Consider the following 22,448-nt stretch of genomic DNA (forward strand, 5'->3'; position numbering starts at 1 on the left):
AATGACTTGCTCTTTGGATCTCCAAGCTGATTAACTTGTTTGCATCCACTGATCAACCTCAGTTTTTTTTTTAACTTTCAAAATGATCTCAATTATAAAAACAGGATTTTTCTTTAATTTTTCTTTTCCTCAGATGGAGTTAAATGAGTACAATGGCATGAGAAAGGTTCCGCCTCTTCAGAGCATCTAAACTGACACAAAGTGTGCGCGGTGGAGTCCAAGTTGTATTGGGAGGCATGCCCGCCCTTTGAGCCAAGTGTTCTCTCACCACCTCCATGAGCTCTAACTCAAGTCACTTGGCTCCATCCGACAGCAACACTCTTTAACCATGGTTAAGAGTTGAACAAATCCATCCATTTATGAGTTGTCACTGTAAATTCATGGTCAAGCTGAAACCACCCTCCCTTCCTCTCCTATATATGCACTCACAAACATCCTCCTTCAATTATTTCACTTATGCTTTTGTGATGGGTCTATTTATTGCAGATCAATTTGCAGCTCCTGGAAACTTGTTACTTGCAAAATGGAAAAGCATATTGTGCCTACTAGGACTCAAAGGTAATGCAGTCTGGAAAATGGCACAGAAAATTGCATGAATATTTTGTTTCAAGATGTTAATGGATGTAATGCGCTTTGCATGGATTCTATTGATCTTGGATGATAGTTCACTTAAATAATGTTAGCTGCATGCAGTGCTAATTATTTAATAAACTATGCTAAGCTAGGTATCACTGCTCCTAGTAGATTCCATGTACTATTATTCTCTTATAAACACCTCTTTTTGTTTCCTTCATTTGGTTTGTTTTTGCCTTCTATGTACTACAGATTGGTTAATTACATTCTCCTTTTGGAATTCTGGAATTTGATAAGTTTTGTTAAATTTTCTCTTGCAGGTCGGGCAATTCGTGAGGCTTGAGTTTTTTTGATGCAAGAAGTGAGCTTTGTTAGGATGTAGCTTGCCTTGCTAATTTGTAAATTAAAAGCCATATGGAGAACAACAAATGGAAAACATGTGATTTAATGTATATGGAGAGTAATGGAAAACATGTGTATTTTGATGAGTAACAACTCATTTTGTATATTTTTGTATATGTGGCTACAAGATGAATTATATATGGATGTTTATTTTGGATTTAATGTAGTAAATATTTAGTTTTTTATTGGTGGTTTGCTTAGTAAAATAAGATTGGTTGTTTGGTATTAATGAACATTAAAGACAATAGTTAAAAATATTGTAAAAACTAGGTAAACCACAACGAAATTTTTTTGTAAAAAGTGATAAAAGACAACAGTTTTATCCGTTGTAAAATATATTAAAACTGTTGTAAAAAAAAATAAAACGTGTCAAATATTATCTACCACAACAGTTTATATCTGTTGTAAAAAATGTCTACAACAACAGTTTATTTATGTTATTGAAATTATCTACCACAACGGTTTTAAAACGTTGTCGTATCCTTGGTAGCCAAATTTTGGGCATATAAACAACAACGGATAAAAACCGTTGTCAAATGTCTACAAAGACAACGGATTCAAAACCGTTGTCGTAGGACAATACATTCTACAACACCCTCAGTTACAACTATTTTTTGACCCTACGACAATGGATAATATCCGTTGTCGTTTGCAGTTTTTGTTTTAGTGTATCGAGGCGCTTGGACCAAGTCCATGCACCCGAAGTTTGAGCGGCCAGAGCTGATCCCGGAGCTCGGACCAATTTGGTGCCGAAAGGGCACCTCGACATAGTGGATCAACTTTGTATCCACATCAGCAGCGGTCTGGGTGCCCAGAGTGGGTCCGGACACCTAGGAGAGGATAAATTCTTATCACTTCACCATTGCATAGTTGTTGTGTGCAGATAGAATTTACTGTGCTGGGGGCGCCCGGAGAGGATCCGGACACTTGGACCGCACTACATCATCAAACAGTCACTTCGACCAATGAGCCTATCAAAGGAGCCTGGTGCTCTTCATTTTTACAACATTTTCTTCATACTCGAATTCTTTCATGTTCTTTATTATTCGTGAGCTATTAACATTTTGTACGAGCCTTCTCCACCTCTGACTTGTGACGAAGAAGAAGTCAATATGTAGAGCTTCATTTGTCTTAGATTAACAACCTTCTCAGTTGTAAATCAAATAAATCATTTGTGTCTCATACTTATTTTATGCATTTTAGTTTCATTTATTAAAGTTCTTTTCTAATCTAAAGTCAAAAGTTTTGGAAAGTGTATATTTGTTTTTTTAGGGTAATTCACCCCCTCTTGCCAGTCGCACGAGACCTACAAAGATATCTCTCAAATATAACATGGACTTCATCCTTATCAACTCCTATTGGATTTCTAACCGTCAAGTAGCTAGTCCACCGTGACTCACTTGGACTTCTTCATTTGTCAACTTTTTGTTGGACTTCTGGCTATAAGTGTATGATCAACTATAATTCACTTGAATTTTCCATTTGTCAACTCCTTATTAAACTTCTAGCAGTCAAGTATCTAATTAATCATGACCTTAAATTTCTTACTCATCTATCAAGATCGAGCCAGGACTAGATATCGAGGGGGGCCAATAACAAACTTGAGAATGATCAATTATTTATTATATATAACAAAAAAATTTAAATATATCATATTTGCATCAGATAATACGTCAATATGCAATATCCACTATCAAAGTTTCTAAAATACATCATTACTCCCAATTCCCATATCTATTAGAATTTAGAACATCTCTCTTGCATATCACGAAAATCATCTATAATTGAATTTATACTGAATTGTTTAGCAGTTTGCTTCTCATTATACACTAGCAAATAGTCATTAAGAAATTCATCATCCATCTTATTATGAAGTGTAGTCTTTACGATATTCATTGCAGAAAAAGATCGCTCTATGGTAGCCATAGAAACTAGAAGCATGAGAATAAGTGTTACGACTCTAAACACAAGCGGATAAATTTCTGACTTTCTAGTTTTCACCAACCATTGGCATAAATCGGAAATAGTTGCCAATGTTCTAAAATTAGGAAGTTGTCGAACATGATCAAAATGCTCAAATTGGATTCTTAATTGTTGCATCTCGTGCTTTGCAAAGTCTTTTAGGTAAAACTTTTGTACCAGTCTGCAAATAACATCAATTCTGAATGAAGTGTGCATCTCTCTTGGATATAATGCTGAGCTAAGAATAAACAACTCTACTACATTGTCATTGAATTTGTTGTTCAATTCTTGCAATTGAGAGTCTATCATAGCATTAAAAAGATCAACTTTGTAATGATGTTCTACTGTAACTTGTTGATGGCATGCCCTTCCTCTTCGTGCAATATATTGAGCATTAAAATTCGGCATAGGTATACTAATTGTTTGACAGAAAGATTTCACATTTGCAACCAATTCATCCCATCCATCATCTCTCAAATTCTGAATAAGCAACTTAGTAGATGAAACAAGATGCATTACATTCAAAATATCTTGAGATTGAAGTTGCAAAGCTTGACAAAGTAGATTAGAAATCTACAAAATCTTCCTCATAAGATGCAAAATAAACACAAATTCAAAAGAAGTTAACATCTCATAAGCTGCATCAGCATCTCCACGTTGAGCGGGTGTGTTTCCATCCTCAATGATATTCAATAAAACTTCACATGTTGCACTAAACATCTTTATCAAACTAGATATAGATTTCAAATGAGAACTCCAACGTGTATCACCTGCCCTTTGTAAAGAACCAATTTGATTAAGTCATTTCCCAGTTTCAAGCTCATTAATATTAAGAAAATGAGTAATATTTGATGCAAGAGTTACTTGTAATTGGTCATTACGCTTACACGAGGCACCAACAACATTGATAATAGAGCTTAACTTGGTAAAAAAAAATGATGGACATGGATAACTTCTTTCGACGCAGCAACTAGTGCCAATTGCAAACGATGTGCAAAACAATGAATATAGTAAGCATAAGGACATTCACTTAAAATTAAAGCTTGCAATCCATTCCATTTACCACACATGTTACTTGCACCATCATAACCTTTCCCTCGAATATTTTGAATGTCAAGTGTACGATGAGATAGGACAAAAAAGATACCTTCTTTCAATGTTGATGCATTAGTATCTTTAACATGAACAAGTCCAAAAAAATGCTCCTGCACATAACCATCTTTGTCAACAAATCTCAAGACAATGACATTTGCTCCTTTTTAGAATCATCTCGAGCTTCATCAATGATGATACAAAATTTTGCATCACCAATTTCTTCTCGAATGGCATTCTTGACTTTAGCTGCCAAGATTCGAAAATTTGTTTTTGTGTTGTTGGTGATGTATATGATGCATTTTGTGGAGCTTTCTCCAAAACTTCTGCTACTTTGTCATTGTAAGAGGCTATGAAACTCAACAGTTCTAAAAATTTCCATGACCTCATCATGTTTGGACTCATCATGACCTCTAAAAGAACATCCTTGAAATGCAAGCCATCTGGTCGCCTCAATTGAAGATTTCAAGCGAAGTCTATTATCATCAACTTCTTGAGAAGTGAACTTCTCAAAACTTTGCAAAATATGTGATTGTTGGTTCATGAGATCTTCACATGCGTTCTCAGCTTTTCGATGAGGAAAAGTTAGATCTTTTCCAATATGTGCCAAAAATGAATAATTTTTCCCATCTCTTACCTTCTTCCATGAGCAAAACCCGTTAATTGTAAATGCATCTAATCCAGAAGGTCATCTTGAGTATGAAACACATAGCATGGTAAACAAAATGCAGCATCTGCACTAGGAGAATATTCTAACCAAGATGGGAATATCTTAAACCATGATTCCTGAAAACTGTAAGAATGTTTTTCTTCATACTTTGGATAATTTGAAAGCATACATTGATATAGGCCAGCTTTAATATAAGCTCTTCTAAATTCATCATGCTTTTCAATGGGATATTCCCATATTCTCGGCCACAATCTTGGATCACGTTTTAATGTTTGAATATCAAATTTGTAAGTGATTTTAACTCTTAAAGACTATAACGACCCAATTTTCCCTATTTCAAGTTCTAAAAGTCCTTATTAATACTTAGAAATGCTATAAAAATATTCTAGAGATTTTTAGAAATTTTTAGAGTATTTTTATACAATTTTTGGAGGTCGTTTGGTATTTTTACAAAACGAAAGAAGTTTTTGACAAAAATAATGTCCAAGCCAAGATTCGAACCCGAGACCTCCGGCCGAACCAAGCTTTAAGCGAATCCAGCTAACCAAGTGTACAAGCGGTCATTATTGATCAAATAAGGAAAGAAAATGTATTTAAGCAGTAAGGAAATCAAAAATAAATTGGAATAAAAGGCTCGGCTGAGGATTTGAACTCACGACCAGGGGTTTCGGCGGAAACGCAGCTAACCAAGTGCTCAAGCAGTTGTTGCGTGAAAAGATAGGAAACGAAATATATTTAAGTTATAGTGGAGACAGAAATAGAACCTAGGTATTAAAGGATGAGTTAATAGCGTTTGGGATTTTATTTTAACCGAATCCAGCCAGTCCGCGACCTTTTCGAGAACATATAGAGAACGAAATTTATATAAGTAGTAGAAGTTAATAACAGGGAAATAATAGGAAGAAAAGGGTTGCAGCCGAGATTTGAACCCACGAGCCGAGCCTTAAGCAGAACGCAACAACCAAGTGTTCCACGGGAGTTTTGTTAATCAAGTAGGGAACAAAATATATATAAGCTATAGTTGGAACCGAAAATAACCCTAAGTATAAAGATTTAATTTCTTTTCCCGAACCCCTAAATCCCGTTTTCCCTTTCCTTCCCCTTCTCCCTTGCGACGGTCGTTCTCTCTCTCGGGCGAAAAGGGGCGACGACGCTAGGGCTTGACTCCAGCGGCCGGCGAGCACCCTTCTCCGCGGGTTCTTAACAGATCCGAGCTCCTCTCGGCAAGGTGAACGCGCGGGCACAAGAAGAGGCCGAGAGTTGCAAGTCATCCGAACCCAAGATCTCTCTCTCCCGGTTGTAAGTCCAAGCAAACCGTTGTAAGTACTACTCACCTGCGGTAGGAGTGGTTTTCGGATTTTGCTTCTCCTTGTTTTTAAATCGTGCAGTGAAGGTTGTTATTTGGAATTTTCTGCCGTGTACCTCAAATGGGCAGCAAGTTCAATTTGAATTTATGCAAAAATAGGGACACGAACAGCTTCATTTGGAGCTTAGAACATCCCCATTCCTTTTACATTTCTGCGGGCATGAACCAGGCCATTTGGAGCTTACGGATTGGGTTGGTTTCGGATTTCAGTTGTAGGGAATTATGATATTTAGGGCCCTTGTTTTTGGAAGTTCCAGTAGCATGCTTTTAGTAATGTACAGATGAATTTTTTTTGGTGTTTAATTTCTGTTCTGGATTCCTATTCCAGTAGCATGCTGTGTGAAATGTCTAAAGGTTAGGACAATTTCCTAATTTAATTAAGGGCACTTTGATCATGTATAGCTTAGAGTAACAAGGGAAATCTAGTAGTATGATCGTCCAACTCATGTAACAAATAAGTAAAAATTTGATGTTGCACCTTCTTAGTAGTAGAGGATAGCTCGTACATTGGTTCAGTTTAATGTTTCACATGTGCTTAGTTTAATGTTTTCCTTGTTAATGTTTAAAGGTTTGCTAGTAATGAATTATTTTGCATGTACCACAAGTAGGAGTAGCCATGACCGAACTATGCAAAGATATATATGTATGCAAGTTCTAAATACCATGATGGAAACATGCCATTACACCTTGTTTGAATATAAGGCAATGATAGATAAGCAAGATTAGCTTCACATACACTACAACAAAATCCCTCATAGACATCAGTGGAACAACAACAGTTTTAAACAAAAACCGATGTCTTTGAGTATTTTACGCCAGTTTTTCCAAAAATCGATGTCTATGAGCGCTGAATTTCGCTCATAGACATCGGTTTTTTAGCCGATGTCTATGAGCGCCTTTTTTTTCGTTAATAGACACCGATTTTAACAGCGGTTTTTAAAACCCGGTGTCTATGATAAATAAAATAATTTAATTTTTCCACCCATACTTAGCCAAAATTTACAACACTTCCCTCCAAACCTAAATCTATATCGCGTCGTCCTTCCCCTTGCTAGATCGACGCCCCCTTCCTCTTCGATCAAGATCAGCACACGACTCCCTTGTGAGGTCTGTGGAAAACGACCGCATCCATATCCTCTTTCCCCTTCTCTTCTCCTCTCCCTTCCGTCTTTGCCCTCTCGCGGGTTGCTCCATCTCTTAGGGATTCTTCTCCTCATGCTTCCTGGTTTCTGGTTTCTCCGTCTTTTCCTCATGCTTCCTGGTGCTTAGGGTTTCTTCTCCTTCGTCCTCTGCACATTTTGCACCTCGCCTAGGGATCTTTCCAATGACGACGTCCTTGACCGCTTCCGCTCTCATTCTCGCCATCATCCTTCTGCTTGTCACCCCCTTGTCACCTGGGAACTGCGCATCGACTGGAGAAGGTAACGCTCTCTTCTTCTCTTTCGGTGGGTCGGGGAAAAATCGGAGCTTCGCCACGGAGTTTGCCCTCTATGGCGATGCTGAGATGAATAGCTCGGAGGTGAGGGTGATGCGTGCGGCGAACGAGAGCTCCGGGCTTATGATTTACTGGAAACCAGTCAGATTCTTCGGCACCAAGCCTGAGTTCTCTTCTTCCTTCTCGTTCTCTGTTTTGCCCGGCAATGGCGGAGGCCTAGCTTTCTTTTTATCTCCCGTCAGCGTTCCCTTGGAACCGGCGAATGGCGACTGGACTAGGTTATCGACCAGTGTCGTTGTAGTGAAGTTCGTGATGGCAGCAAGCCTCGTCGAAGTCGATGTTGGCGGAGAACTTTTGACAAAAAGCAGTAATCTTTCTGATGATGGTTTGCTTCTCATCCTCAGCAAAGGAGAAAAATTGCATTCTTGGATTGATTACGATGGAGAATCGAAGAGAATAGAGGTCAGTCTTTGCCAGGATAAGGATCCGAAGGAAGCAGCCCCTTCGATCTCTCACTATATCGATTTGTCTTGCATGTTGTGGAGGGAGGCGTCCTGGGTGGGTTTATCTTCCTGGAGTGGCAATTCTAGTCATGGCAGTAGCATATACTCGTGGAATTTTACAGAGAAGAGTAAGCTCTGTACTTGCACAATTCCAGTTTATTCTGCATTAATGCTTAGCAACTTCAGGCATTCATATGACTGATGATGAAAGCAAATTAATTGTTCTATAATATAAGTACAGGATTGTTATATCAAAAAATTCATGCTAAAAAAATTTAGTAAAAAATATTTATGGACTCAGTGCATCTTTTTTTAACTAATAAATTGTAAAATAGTTTCCTTGTTTCCCATTCTTTAGGTTATCCTTTGATTGTTACTGCTTCATGGCATCATGAATGTTTTGTTTGGTTTATTAAGTTGTTTGGCTGTGGTTAATTTCATCTCCTGTTTGAAACAAGAAAATGGTTTTGGTGTTGAGTGAATAGGATAAATACTAATATACATGTATCCTGATTATATTTGCCCCTTTCATGGAAATTACTATATATTTCTTGTTCCTATTTAACTTTTACAATTCATTTCTGATTATTTTTCATTGTGCGTTGTATTTGTTTGCCTAGTTCATGTTTGCTACTTTGTAGACAAGTCTCAATTCTTAATCAGGATCGGACAGGATGTGCTGCATAATGTATTTAAAAGGATACTTCTTTCGTAATATAGTGATATTCATCGCCTATTCTCAAAGAAATTGTTTTGACAAGATTTGTGACAGAGAAGGAGTTTTTCCTACTTGCAGGCATCACTCACTAATGATGCTACTGTATCTATCAACAGATGCTTGTGGAGTCCTGAAGGTTCTATTCTTGGTATGCCGAAGTAAAAAAACAAAGTTGGATTATTTTGATCAAGTTCATCAAACTAAAATTCTTGTTATTCTTCTGTGATACTAATAGGTGTTGCATTTTCAAAGCATCTAGTGCAGATCTATGCTTTTAATCTAAATGAAGAATTACGACAACATTTGGAGGTCAGTTAATAGTTATGGTGTTTGGCAACCATATATATGATGATGATGATGATGATAGCATCTTGTTCTGCAGATTGATGCTCATATAGGCAGTGTTAATGACATTGCCTTTTCCTATCCCAAGAAGACTCTCTCGATCATCACTTGCGGCGATGACAAGGCAATTAAAGTGAGTAAAACCATGTGGTTGATCAGTCAGAAGATTGTACAAGAAGAATTGTATGTTCTTAACAGGTTCCGTTGCATGATGAATAGGTGTGGGATGCTTCAACTGGACAGAAACAGTATACATTTGCTGTTACGACTAGTGATAATGGAATTAAAATCCTGGCAAATGCTGATGGACAACGGGTTTTAAGGATGCTTGAGGTTTCACGTAGTGTTTCTAAACAATCTAATTCCAATGTGAAGGTAATATTCAGCAACTACTCAAAGTGAATATTGTGTTTACAAAATTTTATATGACATGAGCAAAATCAGCAGGCTGTTGTGGATAGTACTAGAGCTGCTGATGTCAAGCCAAGGATACCTGAAGAAACTGAAAGAATCAGAAGCTGGTAGCTAACTGAGATTGTGAATGTTGGGCATCTTAAAACTTTGCGTTTGCCCGATTCAACATCAGCAGTGAGCAAGGTTGTGAGATTGATATACACCAATTCTGGATGCAGTTTACTAGCACTTGGTTCCAATGCAGTGCATAAACTCTGCAGTGGCCATGCGATGAACGAAATCCATCGGGCAAGGTCAGAAAGAAACAGTTGTAAGAAATTATCTATTTGCTATAAGCCTAGTGCTGATTGTTTGCTTTGCTTGTTCAGTCAACTGCATCTGTTGCTCCTCAGCTCCGTCAGCCACCAAATGGTATTCTTATGACCAATGAAAGGAGTGATAACAATCCAGAAGAAGCAACTGCTTGTATTGCTTTATCTAAGAATGACTCTTATGCAACGTCTGCATCAGGTGGAAAAGTTTCTCTGTTAAATATGAGGACTTTTAAGGTGCGTAGCCATGAATTGATTTTACTCTTGCTACCAAAAATGGAGAAACCAAACCGACTAAATCGAAACATATCTTTCAGGTTATAACCACTTTTATGCCAACCCCACCGGCAGCCACGTCTTTAGCATTTCATCCTGAAGATAATAACATGATTGCTGCTGGAATGGAAGATTCTAGTATTTTGATCTATAATATTCGGATTGATGAGGTTCATAATCTCGTGCTTTCTATTTGTCAAACTATGTCGATTCTTGATGCCTTCTATAGTTTGTATTGCTTTTGAAATTCAATAGGTAACTTCCTCTTTTGCATTACTTTGAAATCATTGTCTATAATGTCACTTTCTTGTAGGTGAAAATCAAACTCAAGGGCCACCAAAAAAAGATAACCGTCTTGCATTTTCCCCTTCACTAAATGTTCTCGTGTCTGCTGGAGCCGATGCTCAGGTGTGCAGATAAAAAATAATTCATTGTCGACCATATCTCCACTTGCATTCTGAGTCATATTTTAAAGTTGTATCTGCTAACATCTTCGCTTCTAATGTATATTCTAACCCCTTTACTTGGTGATTATATGCAGCTTTGTGTTTGGAGCATAGGTAGTTGGGAGAAGAAAAACTCCCGCTTTATCCAGGCGTTTACTAGATGTACATCTCCATTAGTTGGGGACATCCAAATTCAATTTCACTAGATGTACATCTCCATTAGTTGGGGACATCCAAATTCAATTTCACAGTAATCAGACACATCTGTTGGTTGTTCACGAAAGGCAAATAGCTATCTATAACAGTAAACTCGATTCTTTGTGTTGGGTTAGTTCTTTGTGTTGACCAGAATATTACTTAGTATTAGTCGCTTTGTTAAGATTAAGAGAATTATACTTTTCAAGTAACATTTATTTCTTCTTTGTCATCTATTACCAACATATTTTTTGTTTTTATAACTTTTGTCAAAATGAGTAATTTAACATTTTTTGGGTATTGATTTTGTTTTCTTTATGTGCTTATTTCTTAATAATTTTTCTCATTGACCAAGAAGTTTTTGGACATGTTATTTTACTTTACATTATTCCTATTTCTTTCATTAGATGTTGAGATTGTGGAAATTTCCTATGCAGCGTCTTTCAGATATTTTGAAGGTAAATGGATGTATTCAGGAACTCCAACTAAACAATTCAGGTATTGGAGATGAGGTTGTTTAATTTTACTTGTTGCATGTTCCGGTTGTTTGTTTCTTGAGGAAGAAAATGATTCTTGATTCTGGTAAAGTCTGAATGCTAAATATGTTATGTAGGGTGCAAGGGTTATTGCAGATATGCTGAAAGAAAATCAAACTTTACGTGTACTGAAACTTAACAATAATATGAATGAATATTCTGTATGACCTTATTCTTGGGCAATCTTTCATGTTTTTTTTATGAAATTCCTAGATCTTTTACACTTTGTTTCTAGTGTCCTTACTCCTTACACCTTATTTCCATGTGAAATTTTATAGGGTTTTGCAAGTCTTGCTGGAGCACTAGTTGAGAATAAGGCAATTCGATCTATACATCTCAAGCTAATAAGACTTACACACACTTAGATTTTCTATCCATGCAGTTCTTTCTTGCAGATTTAATTTCTTCATCAGATCTATTGGCTTTCCAGTATTTATTGATTGTACTACTTCTCAGCAATTATATAAAACTATATTTCTTCTTGTTTAGGAAAAATAACACTTCTAGATATTGGCAACAATGAGATTGGTCCCAAAGGCGCCTTTAGCATCGCTGAGTTTGTTAAGAAAACTAAGTCCTTGCTACGGCTGAATCTTTACATGAATGACATTGGCGATGCGGTGTGGTTATTGACTATTGTTGCTTTATGCTCTGTTGCTTCACTTCTGAAACATAAATTATCATCTAAGGTGCATATATATATCTCATTGGAAATCATATAAATGAATTGATGTTACTCATCTTTATTGCTGCTGAGGAATTTATTTATTTTCCATGTACTCTTAGTGATAAAAGTGAATTTATTTTTTGCAAACTAAAAGTGAATTTATTTACTTTTCATATACTCTTAGTGGTAAACAGTTATGCCATTTGGGTCGACTACTAATGAATTGAATTTGAAAGATTAAATTGCTGTTTATGTAGTTAGATTAAAATTTTTGGTTTGGATTATATTAAGTTCCCAGGAATGATAGATCTATCACTATATGATGTGGTTGAGATAAATGATGAATGTTTTTCTTTTTAAGCATTCCAATTAGTCATCTTGTTACCTGGTGCTCTTACTACTTTTTCAACTATGATTTTTAGTCTTGGTTTACTAATATATTATTTATGTGTTTTTACAGTTTACAAATCTCAAGTACTCCAGAGTTGAAATTGATGAAGTGCGGTTCGAGTAGGCTGAATGCATGCTAGAATACATTTGAAGTGCGGTTCTACCTTGATGTGTTATTAAAAGAATGTTCTACCTTGATTTTGATATCTATTAGCTAGCTTTTGATGTAAAAAGAATATTTGAGTATTTTATGGATATTGTTGTAAGAAGATTATTTATATAATTTGTGAATATTTGTGTATTTTATGGATATTGTTGAATGAAGAATATTTGTATAATTTGTGAATATTTGTGTTTTTTTTTATTATTGTCGGTTTTTCATTGTTTCGAAAATCAAATTTGTGCTGTTAAAAAATATACATATTACATCGATTTTCCACCGCTGCAAAACCGGTGTTATTAACTAATATTACATCGGTCATTTATCGCTGCCAAAACTGGTGTTATTAACATACAATATTACATCGGTTTTACACCGTTGATGAAACGGTGTCGTTAAGTGATACTACACCGGTTAATAACCGATTCGAAGACCAGTGTCGTTAAGTGATACTACACCGGTTTTAACCCGATGTCTAAAATGGCAGACTTTTAACATCGGCTTCATAGACATCGGTCGAAAATGAAATAGACACAGGTGGAAAACCGATGTCTATGAAGGTTTTTGTTGTAGTGATAGGTTTTAATTTCAGCGAGGTTTAGATTTAGTTTGAGTTTGTATGCAGATTTCTTATAGCTTAAATACAGATTCTTATAAGTGTAGTATGCTGATTTGTTTTCCCTTTGCTTTAAGATGTGCATGAACAGATTATAGTAGTATGCTGATTTTGTTTTCCCTTTGCTTTAAGATGTGCGTGAACAGATTATAGCATATACATATATATACATAGCATTTAGTTTAGACTTTCCTTGCTATAATGAGTAGTTATAAGTGAGAAAAGACCAAGGTCTAGTTAGAAAAGATAACAAGTAATTTAAAGTAAGAGGCTAGTACCCGACTTTCAAGGTTGTCGTTAAACAAATCCAGGTGACCAATTCCAAGGTATTGGCCCCGGTAAGACCAAGGTCTTTACCCTCATAGGACTGGAGGCTCGCTACCTCAGTCTCTATTAGAGAGCGCGCATTTGGTACTAAGCCTGGGCCCAAGAAAGAGAAGAAGAAAGTTAAATATTAATTTCAAGTATAAGGCTATAAGTAAATGAGACAAGTATCACCTATGTTTAGAATCCGCAAAGTTTAGCTCTTTTAATTCTAAGCATACCGTATTAGTTTTCATTTGCTTTCCTTATGAGTTTAATGAGCATGATTAGCTTTATTTCCAGCACGCAGATTTATTCTTGTATATCATGAATATGCAGATTATTTTAGTGCCTTGCTATTAGATGAGCATGTGTAGCTTTTCTTTTTAGCATTTCAATTTTAGAATCCTTTGTATCTTATGCACTTTCGAGTTTTTGTGAGATAGTTTAGTACTTATTAAGCGTTTCGCTTATAGATTTATTTTCCTCCTACCGCAGATAAAGGAAAAGCTAAAGTATAAAGAGGAAGGCGACAAGGAGGATGCGTGATGGATGGTGTGTGATGTTGAACTATGGAAGCCTCAGGACTTGGCTAAGAAGTTGTTTAGAGTCCTTCTTTAATGTTATTAGAGAAGTTGAGATTGTTAAGGAGTTGTTTCCTTTTTCTATGTTGCTAGTTGAGTCTATTCCGCATTGTTAGTTTGGTTGTTTCCCACTGTTGGAGCTTTATTCATTTGATATTGCTAGAATAGTTTTCTTTAAGTTGTTGTGTCTTATTACTGCGTGGTTGTGAAGTATATATATACCAACCGCATGTGGCTGATGGTTTATTTTGCATGTATTGATGATTATTGTCACCGGTACAGGAGAGACTCTGTCGAAATTTTTCGGTAGAAACTTCTCTGGGGGCCGTGATAAATTTAAGTGTTGCTAATAATAGCATAAGTGACACTAGTAAGTAGAGTAATAGTTAAGTAACGACCACCTTTAGAGAGTAGTAAGGAAGGTCGGTCGTTACAGTTGGTATCAGAGCAGTTCCCATTCTCCAGCATCACACACACATCAGCATAAACCTTGCCGTCTTCAAGTAAGAAAGTATTTAAGTTTTTCCTTTTATGCTTTCTTTATTATTTGCAGTAAGGAGTAATTGCTTATATGTGCTTTAGTAAGATAGAAGTTTTGTTTTTCTTTATTCATACATATGTTTGTTTGGAAAGGATAGAGAAGATATCAAGCCTTGTTCTTTGCATAATTAGATGGCAAGAAGAGGGCGTCCCTTACCGCTCATACTGAGGACCAGGATCAGGAGAATGAAGGCCCAAGCTCAACTGAGCCCAATCTCTTTGAAGTTGTTGCTCAACTCCAGAAACAGGTAGCAGAGCAGCAACAAGTGATTGCCAATCTGATGGCAAATCAGCAACTAGTTCCTCCCACTCCTCCAACAGTAACTGTGGAGACTCCAGTGGTAACCGAGGTTCCACCAGCTACCCTGGGAGTCGCCACAGCACCTCAGAGACAAGAAGCTTACCTCATACAGTGGATGAAACTGAAACCAGAGAGCTTCTCAGGCACGACTGAGCCCTGGGATGCCCAGGCTTGGTTCAAAACACTGGAGAGCACAATGGAGCTTCTTGACTGGCCATAAGTCGAGAAGGTCAAGTGCGCCTCTTTCTTCCTGTCAGGAGATGCTCGTATGTGGTGGGAGAGGATAAAGACCAATAGGGCAGCCAATCAGATGAGCTGGGTTGATTTTCAGTCAGAGTTTTATGAAGAGTACTTCCACTTACAGATCACCAACAAGCACTATGAGGAATTTATAGAATTCAAACAAGGTGACCTAACAGTGGAAGAAGCAGTCAAGAAGTTCAACATACTAGCTCGTCTCTTCCCAGAGCTAGTAAGTACAGAGAAGGAGCGAGTCAGACTGATGCTCAGAATGCTGAGACCACACATAGCACTGAATGTGAGTAGTGGAGCTCACCGGCCCTAAACTGGTGAAGAGTTGATCAGTAGGGCATTAATTGCTGAGCACTACCTGAACGACATCAAAGCACAACGAGCGCAGCACAAGCCAGTGAAGATAGAGGACAAGACAGTAGGGAGCCAGAAATCCCAGTCAAGTAAATAGAACTGGAAAGGCAAGGGTAGTAAAAGGAAGCAGTGGAACTCAGGAAGTAACTAGAAGGGAGGACCAGCAAACAAGCAGACCAAGTTCCCTCCCTGTCCCAAATGTGGGAGAACACATCCAGGAGCCTATCTTTTGGGTAAGACTGGATGTTATTCCTGTGGTCAGGAAGGACACATGACTAAAGAATGTCCTAACAATCTCAAAGCACCTCAGCCACAGCCAGTGCAATATGGAGGCAAGCCTGCACAGTTGCACTACATGGAAGCAGCATTAGAGGGACCTAAACTCAGTCAAGGAAGGTTGGAAGCACCACTAGTTCCAGCCAATGCCAGAGTATTCTCCCTCACTAAAGAGGAAGCTGCTAGTGCCTCCACGGTCGTAACAGGTCAAGTGGTTATTTTTCAGCATTTAGCTACTGCACTATTTGATACTGGGGCGACCCATTCTTTCGTATCAGTACCCTTTGCCAGTAAATTACAGGTGCCTACAGAGAGTGTGAACTCCAAGTTCTTGACGACCCTACCTTCTGGGGAAGTCATGGAGTCCAATCAGTGGCTTCGAGCTGTACCGGTCAGAATTGCAGACCGAGAACTATATGTTAGCCTGGTAGTCCTCGCCATGCAAGATTTCGATATCATTTTGGGTATGGATTTCCTCAGCAAGTATAGTGCTTCAGTAGACTGCCGCAGATGGAAAGTAATCTTCAGTCCAGAGGGTGAACCACTTTTTGAATTCACGGGAGTGCCAAGGAAGAAGACCCAGAAACTTCTCTCTTCTCTAGCAGCTCACCAGATGTTAGCTAAAGGGTGTACTGGTTTTCTTGCATACATAGTAAATGCAGAAGAACAGAAAGGACTCAAGCAGGAGGATGTTCGGGTAGTATGCGAGTATCCAGAAGTGTTTCCAGAAGAGCTACCTGGATTGCCTCCCAACAGAGAAGTGGAGTTTGAGATTGAATTGGTTCCTGGTACCGGTCCAATTTCAAAACCTCTGTATCGCATGTCTCCAGCAGAGCTGAAAGAGTTACAAGAGCAACTTCAGGAGCTACTTGACAAAGGCTTCATCCGCCCTAGTCACTCACCTTGGGGAGCTCCTGTGTTGTTTGTCAAGAAGAAGGACGGATCTATGCGGATGTGCATTGATTATAGAGCTCTGAATTAAGTGACAATCAAGAACAAGTACCCCCTTCCCAGGATCGATGACTTATTTGATCAATTGAGAGGGGCAACAGTATTCTCAAAGATAGACCTGTGCTCTGGGTACCATCAGCTGAAAGTGAAAGAAAGGGATATACCCAGAACGACATTCAGGACCAGATACAGACACTACGAGTTTGTAGTCATGCCTTTTGGTGTGACTAATGCACCAGCGGTCTTCATGGACTTAATGAACAGAGTGTTCAGAGAATACCTTGACAAATTTGTCATCGTATTCATCGACGACATTCTAGTCTATTCAAGAACCCCAGAGGAGCATGACACGTACTTGAGGATAATATTGCAGACCCTTCAGCAAAAACAGTTGTATGCTAAATTCTCAAAGTGCGAATTCTGGTTAGATCAGGTGGCGTTTCTAGGTCACATAATTTCTAAAGAAGGTATCCAAGTGGATCCAGCCAAAATAGAAGTGGTCAACAACTGGAGTAGACCCAAGAATGCCAGGGAGATCAGAAGCTTCCTTGGTTTAGCTGGGTACTACAGAAAATTTGTGGAGGACTTTTCCAGGATAGCCTCTCCACTGACAGCCCTGACCAGAAAGAACAAAAAGTTTGAGTGGTCAAACAAATGTGAGCAGAGTTTCCAAGAGCTGAAGAAGAGACTGACCAGTGCTCCCATTCTGACTGTTCCAGCTAGTGACAAGAGTTTTGACATCTACAGTGATGCCTCCAAGATGGGTCTAGGAGCTGTTCTCATGCAAGAAGGAAAAGTGATAGCTTATGCTTCCAGACAACTCAAAGATTATTAAAAGAACTACCTCACTCATGATCTTGAGCTGGCAGCTGTGGTCTTTGTACTAAAACTCTGGCGACATTATTTGTATGGCGTTCAATGCAGAATCTTCACAGACCATTAGAGTTTAAAGTATTTCTTTACCCAGAAGGACTTAAACATGAGACATCGTAGGTGTCTAGAGTTGGTCAAGGACTATGACTGTGAAATCCTCTACCACCCAGGCAAAGCTAACAAAGTGGCAGATGCACTAAGCAGAAAATCCAGTGCATCCCTGATGTCTTTGTCATCATTAGCCCTACCACTGCAGAAGGAGTTGTCAGACTTTGGTATGGAAATTATTTATGGACAACTCTCTGCATTGACCTTAGAGTCAACCTTGCTTGAGGATATACAGAGAAAGCAAAGTGAAGATCCAGATATCCAGAAGATCAAGCAAGGGATACAAAAAGAAGGAGATACAGAGTTTCGAGTATCAGACAGTGGAGTTCTTTATTAGGGGAACCGTCTTTGTGTTCCCAATGATGAGGAATTAAGGAGGAAGATTCTAGAAGAAGCACATAGTACACCTTACTCCATGCATCCTGGTTCCACCAAGATGTACCAAGACGTGAAACAGAGGTTCTGGTGGTCTGGACTCAAAAGAGATGTAGCTAAATATGTCAGTACCTGCCTGACATGTCAGAGGGTCAAAGCAGAACACTAGAGACCAGGAGGAGTTCTACAACCTCTCCCAATACCAGAATGGAAGTGGGAAGACATATCTATGGACTTTATAATAGGTCTTCCAAGAACTACAAATGGAAATGACGCAATATGGGTAGTAGTGGACAGATTGACTAAGTCTGCTCATTTTCTAGCCATCAAGGTGTCCCACTCTATAGAGCAGTTGGCACAAACGTACATCAAGGAAGTGATCAGACTTCATGGAGTTCCTAAATCTATTGTTTCTGATAGAGATGGGCGCTTCACCTCTCGCTTTTGGGAGTGTGTTCAGACTGCACTAGGCACCAAACTCAAGTTCAGCACAGCCTTCCATCCTCAGACTGATGGACAGATAGAGCGAGTAAATCAGATCTTAGAAGATATGATCAGGGCTTGTGCACTAGATTTCAAGGGAAGTTGGTGCAAGTATCTGTGCTTTGCTGAATTTGCCTACAACAACAACTATCAGGCCACCATCAAGATGGCACAATATGAGGCGTTGTATGGTAGGAAATGCAGATCACCTATTTGCTGGCAAGAAGAAGGTGAGAGAAAAGAAATGGAAGTAGAGCTGGGCATCCAGACAGAGATGATAGATGAGACCACTCAGGCTATCCAGAAGATCATACAGAGAATTGAGACTGCTCAGAGTAGACAGAAGAGTTATGCTGACACACGCCGTAGACCACTGGAATTCCAAATAGGAGATTCAGTCTTTCTCAAGGTCGCTCCTAGAAGTGAGTGATGAGATTTGGCAAGAAGGTCAAATTAAGTCCTCGCTACGTAGGACCTTACCTGATCATAGAGAGGATTGGGAAAGTAGCTTACAAGCTGGACTTACCACAAGACATGTCAGAAATACATAATGTATTTCATGTCTCCATGCTAAAGAGGTGTCTCCACGATCCTAGCCAAGTGATTGAGCCTCAGTCAGTGCAGATTCAGGAGGATCTTAGCTATGAGAGCAAACCTACACAAATAGTGGACAGAACAGTCAAGAGACTAAGAAATAAAGAAGTACCATTAGTGAAGGTCATCTGGCAGAACCAGAAGCACGAGGAAGTCACTTGGGAACATGAGGACAGTATGAGACAGAAATATCTAGAACTATTCTAAGTTCGAGGACGAACTTTTTATAAGGTATGGGGGATTGTAACGACCCAATTTTCCCTATTTCAAGTTCTAAAAGTCCTTATTAATACTTAGAAATGCTATAGAAATATTCTAGAGATTTTTAGAAATTTTTAGAGTATTTTTATGCAATTTTTGGAGGTCGTTTGGTATTTTTACAAAACGAAAGAAGTTTTGACAAAAATAATGTCCAAGCCGAGATTCGAACCCGAGACCTCCGGCCGAACCAAATCCGGCTAACCAAGTGTGCAAGCGGTCATTACTGATCAAATAAGGAAAGAAAATGTATTTAAGCAGTAAGGAAATCGAAAATAAATTGGAATAAAAGGCTCGACTGAGGATTCGAACTCGGGACCAGGGGTTCGGCGAAAACGCAACTAACCAAGTGCTCAAGCAGTTGTTGCGTGAAAAGATAAGAAACGAAATATATTTAAGTTATAGTGGAGAACAGAAATAGAACCTAAGTATTAAAGGATGAGTTAATAGCGTTTGGGATTTTATTTTACCCGAACCCTAATCTCTCTTCCTCTCCTCTTTCTCGCGACGGCGCCAACTCTTCTCGGGTGAAACTGCAGCAGGACTTAGGGCACGCCTCCGGCGACCAGCAAGGGTGTTCTCCGAGAGATCCCTTCACGCGGTGGTGATCCCCTCGTCGAGAAAGGTCTGTGGACGCAAGGGAGGTTGAAGATCCGAGCTAACCGGAACCCTAAGTCGTCACCTTCTCGGTTGTAAGTCCAAGAACACTATGTAAGTACTACTCACCTGCGGTAGGAGTAGTTTTCGGATTTTGCTTCTCCTTGTTTTTAAATCGTGCAGTGAAGGTTGTTATTTGGAATTTTCTGCCGTGTACCTCAAATGGGCAGCAAGTTCAATTTGAATTTATGCAAAAATAGGGACACGAACAGCTTCATTTGGAGCTTAGAACAGCCCCATTCCTTTTACATTTCTGCGGGCATGAACCAGGCCATTTGGAGCTTACGGATTGGGTTGGTTTCGGATTTCAGTTGTAGGGAATTATGATATTTAGGGCCCTTGTTTTTGGAAGTTCCAGTAGCATGCTTTTAGTAATGTACAGATGAATTTTTTTTGGTGTTTAATTTCTGTTATGGATTCCTATTCCAGTAGCATGCTGTGTGAAATATCTAAAGGTTAGGACAATTTCCTAATTTAATTAAGGGCACTTTGATCATGTATAGCTTAGAGTAACAAAGAAAATCTAGTAGTATGATCGTCCAACTCATGTAACAAATAAGTAAAAATTTGATGTTGCACCTTCTTAGTAGTAGAGGATAGCTCGTACATTGGTTCAGTTTAATGTTTCACATGTGCTTAGTTTAAACAGATTATAGCATATACATATATATACATAGCATTTAGTTTAGACTTTCCTTGCTATAATGAGTAGTTATAAGTGAGAAAAGACCAAGGTCTAGTTAGAAAAGATAACAAGTAATTTAAAGTAAGAGGCTAGTACCCGACTTTCAAGGTTGTCGTTAAACAAATCCAGGTGACCAATTCCAATGTCTTGGCCCTGGTAAGACCAAGGTCTTTACCCTCATAGGACTGGAGGCTCGCTACCTCAGTCTCTATTAGAGCGCGCGCATTTGGTACTAAGCCTAGGCCCAAGAAAGAGAAGAAGAAAGTTAAATATTAATTTCAAGTATAAGGCTATAAATAAATGAGACAAGTATCACCTATGTTTAGAATTAACAAAGTTTAGCTCTTTTAATTCTAAGCATACCGTATTAGTTTTCATTTGCTTTCCTTATGAGTTTAATGAGCATGATTAGCTTTATTTCCAGCACGCAGATTTATTCTTGTATATCATGAGTATGCAGATTATTTTAGTGTCTTGCTATTAGATGAGCATGTGTAGTTTTTCTTTTTAGCATTTCAGTTTTAGCATCCTTTGTATCTTATGCACTTTCGAGTTTTTGTGAGATAGTTTAGTACTTACTAAGCGTTTCGCTTATAGATTTATTTTCCTCCTACCGCAGATAAAGGAAAAGCTAAAGTATAAAGAGGAAGGCGACAAGGAGGATGCGTGATGGATGGTGTGTGATGTTGAACTATGGAAGCCTCGGGACTTGGCTAAGTAGTTGTTTAGAGTCATTCTTTAATGTTATTAGAGAAGTTGAGATTGTTATGGAGTTGTTTCCTTTTCCTATGTTGCTAGTTGAGTCTATTCCGCATTGTTAGTTTGGTTGTTTCCCACTGTTGGAGCTTTATTCATTTGCTATTGCTAGAATAGTTTTCTTTAAGTTGTTGTGTCTTATTACTGCGTGTTTGTGAAGTATATATATACCAGCCGCATGTGGCTGATGGTTTATTTTGCATGTATTGATGATTATTGTCACCGGTACAGGGGATATTCTACCGAAATTTTTCGGTAGGAACTTCTCTGGGGGCCGTGATAAATTTAAGTGTTGCTAATAATAGGATAAGTGACACTAGTAAGTAGAGTAATAGTTAAGTAACGACCACCTTTAGAGAGTAGTAAGGAAGGTGAGTCGTTACAAAGACTTTGCAGGGCAACCTTCAGAATTCAAATGGTTAACATCTATAGCTGGATTTGATTGAGATATTCGAATTTTATCATTCTTTCTTTTGAAGAACGAATCAATTGTTTGTAATTTTTTCATCTACAAAAAAAAACGATTACTCAAGTTTGAATCACCAATAAAACTATAAAATTACTTATCTACTTTATAAAATTATAACATAGATTAGATAGTTAACAAAAAAGATACATTTTCATATAGCATAACTTGTTAAATCCAGCAATAACATTTTGCATTGTGATGTGGGTCACATGACTCACATCGAAATTAAGTAATCGCCAAGTGATAATATCATATATTATTAGTCTATTGATGCTGTAAATTTGTAACGCATTGAAAAGTCACAATTAAGAAAGGAAAGATAATTGCTTACCAGTTATCATGGGATAACCTTGAGCGGTCTTCAGAAGCGATAAGGGAAGCTGGAGAAGTATGATTGACACTATGACACATAAAAGACCATAAAATCTACTAAAACCTTCAATAGACACTAAGAAAGATCAAGGATTATACTATCTTATTTCTTACCTTTATGTGAAGATCAGACGTTCAAATAACGGAAGAAATAGAAGGGAGCTATCAGATACGAAAATT

The sequence above is a fragment of the Zingiber officinale genome, chromosome 3B (genome assembly GCF_018446385.1).
Source record: "Zingiber officinale cultivar Zhangliang chromosome 3B, Zo_v1.1, whole genome shotgun sequence".
Lineage (NCBI taxonomy): Eukaryota > Viridiplantae > Streptophyta > Magnoliopsida > Zingiberales > Zingiberaceae > Zingiber > Zingiber officinale.